Consider the following 7,198-nt stretch of genomic DNA (forward strand, 5'->3'; position numbering starts at 1 on the left):
CTTAGTAAGCCTCTACTAGACTAGCTCGTTGATCAAAGATGGTTAAGGTTTCCTAACCATGGACATGTGTTCTCATTTGATAACGGGATCACATCATTAGGAGAATGATGTGATGGACAAGACCCATCCGTTAGCTTAGCATATTGATTATTCAGTTTATTGCTATTGCTTTCTTCATGTCAAATACATATTCCTTCGACTATGAGATTATGCAACTCCCGGATACCGGAGGAACACCTTGTGTGCTATCAAACGTCACAACATAACTGGGTGATCATAAAGATGCTCTACAGGTATCTCCGAAGGTGTTTGTTGAGTTGGCATAGATCGAGATTAGGATTTGTCAATCCGAGTATCGGAGAGGTATCTCTGGGCCCTCTCGGTAATACACATCATAAGAAGCCTTGCAAGCAAAGTGACTAATGATTTAGTTGCACAATGATGTATTACGGAATGAGTAAAGAGACTTGCTGGTAACGAGATTGAACTAGGTATGAAGATACCGATGATCAAATCTCGGGCAAGTAACATACCAATGGACAAGGGGAATTACATATGTTGTCATAACGGTTCGACCGATAAAGATCTTTGTAGAATATGTAGGAGCCAATATGGGCATCCAGGTTCCGCTCTTGGTTATTGACCAGAGAGGTGTCTCAGTCATGTCTACATAGTTCTCGAACCCGTAGGTCCGCACGCTTAACGTTCGTTGACGATATAGTGTTATATGAGTTATATGATTTGGTAACCGAATGTTGTTTGGAGTCCCGGATGTGATCACGGACATGACGAGGAGTCTCGAAATGGCTGCGAGGTAAAGATTGATATATATGACGATGGTATTCGGACACCGGAAGTGTTTCAGAGTGTACCGGGTGATCATCAGAGTACCGGAGGGGGTACCGGACACCCCCGGGAGGTTAGCGGGCCTATTGGGCCATAAGAGAGGAGCACACCAGCCCACAAGGGGCTGGCGCGCCCCCATGGCAGCCTCCCTAGTGGGGAAAGGAAAAGGGGGGATTCGGCCTCCCCCTTCCTTCCTCCCCCCTTTCCTTCTCCCCTCCGTCAAATATGGCAGGGGGCGCGGCCAAGGTCAGGAGCCCAAGTAGGATTCAGACCTACTTGGGGAGCCCCTTGGCCTCTCCTCTCTCCCTCCCACCTATACACACACACACACACATATATATATACATGTATATGTGGGGGGTGCCTAGCATAACACAACATTGTCTTAGCCGTGTGCGGCGGGCCCCTCCACGGTTTACACCCCCGGTCATATTTTCATAGTGCTTAGGCGAAGCCCTGTAGAGATAGCTTCACCATCACCGTCACCACACCGTCGTGCTGCAAAAACTCGTACACAGCCTCACCGTCTTGCTGGATCAAGAAGGCAGATGACGTCATCATGTTGAACATGTGCTGAATGCGGACGTGTCGTACGTTGGGTGCTCGATCGGTTGGAACGTGAAGAAGTTTGACTACATCAACCACGTTGTCAAACGCTTATGCTTACAATCTACGAGGGTACGTAGACACACTCTCCCCCTCTCGTTGCTGCATCTCCTTGCTAGATCTTGCGTGTGCGTAGATTTTTGTTTTGTTTTCCATGCAACGTTTCCCAACAGTGGTATCAGAGCCAAGTCTATGCGTAGATGATATGCATGAGTAGAACGCAAAGAGTTATGGGCGGTGATAGTCATACTGCTTACCACCAACGTCTTATTTTGATTTGGTGGTATTGTGGAATGAAGCGGCCCGGACCAACCTTACATGTCCACACACATGAGACCGGTTCCACCGACAGACATGCAACTAGTTTTGCATAAAGGTGGCTGGTGGGTGTCTGTTTATCCTACTTTAGTTTAATTGAATTTGACTACGGCCGGTTGCTACTTCTTGAGCTTGCGTTGACTTTTTCCTTGAAGGTGAAAGGGTGATGCAGCAAAGTAGAGATAAGTATTTCCCTCAATTAGAGAACCAAGGTATCAATCCAGTAGGAGACAACGCATAAATCACTAATACCTGCACAAACAATCAAACAATTTGCACCCAACGCGACAAAGTGGTTGTCAATCCCTTCACAGTTACTTGCAAAACTGAGATCTAATAGAGATAGATGAAACTAAACAAACGATAAAGTAAATATTTTTGGGTTTTGGTTGATAGATCAGAAAGTAAAAGATTGCAAAATAGTAGATCGGAAACTTATATGATGGAAAGTAGACCCGGGGGCCATAGGTTTCACTAGATGCTTCTCTCAAGATAACAAATAATACGGTGGGTGAACAAATTACTGTCGAGCAATTGATAGAAAAGCGCAAAGTTACGACGATATCTAAGTCAATGATTATGAAATATAGGCATCATGTCGGTGTGAAGTAGACCGAAACGATTATGCATCTACTACTACTACTACTACTACTACTACTACTACTACTACTACTACTACACACATCGACCGAATCATGCCTACATCTAGAGTATTAAGTTCATGAAGAACAGAGTAACGCATTAAGTAAGATGAGATGATGTAGAGGAATAAACTCAAGCAATATGATGTAAACCCCATCTTTTTATCCTTGATGGCAACAATACAATACATGCCTTGCTGCCCCTACTGTCGCTGGGAAAGGACACCGCAAGATTGAACCCAAAGCTAAGCACCTCTCCCATTGCAAGAAAAACCAATCTAGTTGGCCAAACCAAACCGATAGTTCGAAGAGAATTACAAAGATACCAAATCATGCATAAAAGAATTCAGAGAAGATTCAAATAATATTCATAGATAAGCTGATCATAAATCCAAAATTCATCGGATCTCGACAAACACACCGCAAAGGAAGATTACATCGGATAGATCTCCAAGAACATCAAGGAGAACATGGTATTGAGAATCAAAGAGAGAGAAGAATCCATCTAGCTACTAGCTATGGACCCGTAGGTCTGTGGTAAAGTACTCACGCTTCATCGGAAGGGCAATAGAGTTGATGTAGAAGCCCTCCGTGATCAAATCCCCCTCCGGCAGGATGCAATAAAAGGCCCCAAGATGGGATCTCACGGGAAGAGATGGTTGCGGTGGTGGAAAAGTGTTTTGTGGATACTTCTGGTGGTTTGGGAATATTTGTGAATATATAGGCCAAAGAATTAGGTTAGGGGAGTCACGAGGGGCCCATAAGGCAGGGGGCGCGCCCTCCCCCCTTGTGGCTGCCTCGTGGCACTTCCGACATGATCTCCAAGTCTCTAGGGTGTCTCCTAGTCCAAGCAAAATCATCACGAAGGTTTTATTCCGTTTGGACTCCATTTGGTATTACTTCTATGCGAAACTCAAAAACAAGGAAAAAAATAGAAACTGGCACTGGGCTCTAGGTTAATAGGTTAGTCCCAAAAATAATATAAAATAGCATATTAATGCATATAAAACATCCAAAACAGATAATATAATAGCATGGAACAATAAAAAATTATAGATACGCTGGAGACGTATCAAGCATCCCCAAGCTTAATTCCTGCTCGTCCTCGAGTAGGTAAATGATAAAAACATAATTTTTTATGTGGAATGCTACTAACATATTTATCCATGTAATTTTGTTTATTGCAGCATGAATGTTCAGATCCATAAGATTCAAAACAAAAGGTTAATATTGACATAAAAATAATAATACTTCAAGCATACTAACAAGGCAATTATGTCTTGTCAAAATAACATGGCCAAAAAAGCTTATCCGTACAAAATAATGTAGTCTGGCTATGCTCCATCTTCATCACACAAAATATTCAACTCATGCACAACCCTGATGACAAGCCAAGCAATTGTTTCATACTTTTGATGTTCTCAAACCTTTTCAACTTTCACACAATACATGAGCGTGAGCCATGGACATAGCACTATAGGTGGAACAGAATATGGTGGTTGTGGAGAAGACAAAAAGAAGGAGATAGTCTCACATCAACTAGGCGTATCAACAGGCTATGGAGATGCCCATCAAACATCAATAGATATCAATGTGAGTGAGTAGGGATTGCCATGCGATAGATGCACTCGAGCTATATGTTTATGAAAGCTCAAAAAGAAACTAAGTAGGTGTGCGTCCAACTCGCTTGCTCACGAAGACTTAGGGAAATTTGAGGAAGATCATCATTGGAATATACAAGCCAAGTTCTATAATGAAAAATTCCCACTAGTATATGAAAGTGACAACATAGGAGACTCTCTATCATGAAGATCATGGTGCTACTTTGAAGCACAAGCGTGGTAAAAGGATAGTAACATTGCCCCTTCTCTCTTTTCTCTATTTTTTTATTTTGGGCCTTCTCTCATTTTTTTGGCCTCTTTTTTTTGTCTGGAGTCTCATCCCGACTTTTGGGGGAATCATAGTATCCATCATCCTTTCCTCACATGGGACAATGCTCTAATAATGAAGGTCATCACACTTTTATTTACTTACAACTCAAGAATTACAACTCGATACTTAGAACAAAATATGACTCTATGTGAATTCCTCCAGCGGTGTACCGGGATGTGCAATGAATCAAGAGTGACATGTATGAAATAATTATGAACGGTGGCTTTTCCAGAAACACGATGTCAACTACATGATCATGCAAAGCAACATGACAATGATGAAGCGTGTCATAATAAACGGAACGGTAGAAAGTTGCATGGCAATATATCTCGGAATGGCTATGGAAATGCCATAATAGGTAGGTATGGTGGCTGTTTTGAGGAAGGTATATGATGGGTGTATGGTACCGGCGAAAGTTGCGCAGTACTAGAGATGCTAGCAATGGTGGAAGGGTGAGAGTGCGTATAATCCATGGACTCAACATTAGTTATAAAGAACTCACATACTTATTGCAAAAATCTATTAGATATCAAGACAAAGTACTACACGCATGCTCCTAGGGGGATAGATTGGTAGGAAAACACCATCGCTCGTCCCCGACCGCCACTGATAAGGAAGACAATCAATAAATAAATCATGCTCCGACTTCATCACATAACGGTTCATCATACGTGCATGCTACGGCAATCACAAACTTTAACACAAGTATTTCTACAATCCACAATTACTCACTAGCATGACTCTAATATCACCATCTTTATATCTCAAAACAATCACAAGGAATCAAACTTCTCATAGTATTCAATCCATTATATGAAGTTTTTATTATATCCCTCTTGGATGTCTATCATATTAGGACTAAATTTATAACCAAAGCAAATTACCATGCTATTTAGAGACTCTCAAAATAATATAAGTGAAGCATGAGAGTTCAATAATTTCTATAAAATAAAACCACTGGCGTGCTCTAAAAACATATAAGTGAAGCACTAGAGCAAAATTGCCTAGCTCAAAAGACATATGTGAAGCACATAGAGTATTCTAATAAATCACGATTCATGTGTATCCCTCTCAAAAGGTGTTTACATCAAGGATGATTGTAGCAAACTAAAAAGCAAAGACTCATATCATACAAGACGCTCCAAGCAAAACACATATCATGTGGTGAATAAAAATATAGCCTCAAGTAAAGTTACTGTTAGACGAAGACGAAAGAGGGGATGCCTTCCGGGGCATCCCCAAGCTTAGGCTCTTGGTTGTCCTTGAATATTTCCTAGGGTGCCTTGGGCATCCCCAAGCTTAGGCTCTTGCCACTCCTTATTCCATAGTCCATCAAATCCTTACCCAAAACATGAAAACTTGACAACACAAAACTCAACAGAAAATCTCATAAGCTCCGTTAGTATAAGAAAATAAATCACCACTTTTGGTACTGTTGTGAACTCATTATTTATTTATATTGGTGTAATATCTATTGTATTCCAACTTTTCCATGGTTCATACCACTCGATACTACCCATAGATTCATCAAAATAAGCAAACAACACATAGAAAACAGAACCTGTCAAAAACTGAACAACCTGTAGTAATCTAGGTTGTTTGAATACTTATGTAACTCCAAAACTTCTTAAAAATTAGGAAAATAGAGTAAATTTGTATATAAATCTTGTGTAAAAAATTCAGAATTTTATCACGCTTCTTTGATTTTTAAAAATTCTAGGTCTGGGTGTCGGTGTCAAAACTGGCAGATCTCGGGGTAGGGGGTCCCGAGCTGTGGATTCTCGGATCAATGGTAACAGGAACGAAGGAGACGATGTTTTACCCAGGTTCGGGCCCTCTTGATGGAGGTAAAACCCTACATCATGCTCTTGTTTATATTGATGGAGTATCAAGTACAGAGTTGATCTACCTCGAGATCATATGTTGTGGTCTAAACCCTAGGGGTATGATGATTAATGTCATAATAATCTATCGACTAGCCTGGCCTTGGCTTATATAATGCAACAGAGTCCTAGGATAACAAGAGTCCTAGCCGGATACGTTGGTGGAGAGGAGTCCTTGTCTTGATCACCAAGTCTTGTGGAATACTCCTTGTATGCGGCATGGGCTGCCCGAAGTGGCCCATAAGTGAGCCGCCATGGGGGTCCTCGGCCTGATCCACCTAGTCGGGAGACGATGTGGTGAGTACCCCCTAGTCCAGGACACTGTCAGTAGCCCCCAAAACCGGTCTTCAAGTTGGGGATGCTCCTCAATCCTTCCGAACTGTTCTTCATCTTCGGTCGTCGGTCTTGAAAACTGGTTCAACAAATCTTCTCATCTTCGATCTTGAGGATCGCCGAAGTAAATCTGAAGTGTTTACACGTCGGGTATCCGAGGAGCCCCTTTAAGTTCTCGACCTTTTTCAATGCCTTATTATTATTTTTTATGCCATGCCTCGGGTTTTAAGTTGTTCCCGTGCGGCGGTGTCCTCTTGCATCCGAGCTCCAACGCCGGACTGCATTCGACATATCTTTTGCAGCCGAGCACCAACGCCGGACTATATCCGAGCTCCAACGCCGGACTATATCCGAGGTGTCATAGATCACCTTGGCTTGAAAAAGTTTGAAGGAGGTTATCCGAGTTTAACGCTGAAAATTTCTCTATGGAACGAGCCATTCGAATCCGGGCTTTATGCTGGACCAGTTCCGAGCTCCAACGATGGTTAGCGTCCGAGGTGTCGTTGTTGGGGAACGTAGCAGAAATTCAAAATTTTCTATGCATCACCAAGATCAATCTATGGAGTTTACTAGCAACGAGAGGGAAGGAGTGCATCTACATACCCTTGTAGATCGCGAGCGGAAGCGTTCAAGAGAACG

At 42.2% G+C, this 7,198-nt stretch overlaps 1 non-coding gene across 1 annotated transcript; it reads right to left on the bottom strand.

Moving 5' to 3' along the window:
* Positions 1-1,080: 1,080 nt before the first annotated feature.
* On the bottom strand, positions 1,081-1,210 carry LOC123183868 (small nucleolar RNA SNORA17). The gene has a single exon (XR_006492857.1). It is a non-coding gene; the product is annotated as a small nucleolar RNA SNORA17 (small nucleolar RNA).
* Between the last annotated feature and the right edge of the window lie 5,988 nt (positions 1,211-7,198).

The sequence above is a fragment of the Triticum aestivum genome, chromosome 1D (assembly GCF_018294505.1).
Source record: "Triticum aestivum cultivar Chinese Spring chromosome 1D, IWGSC CS RefSeq v2.1, whole genome shotgun sequence".
Taxonomy (NCBI): domain Eukaryota; kingdom Viridiplantae; phylum Streptophyta; class Magnoliopsida; order Poales; family Poaceae; genus Triticum; species Triticum aestivum.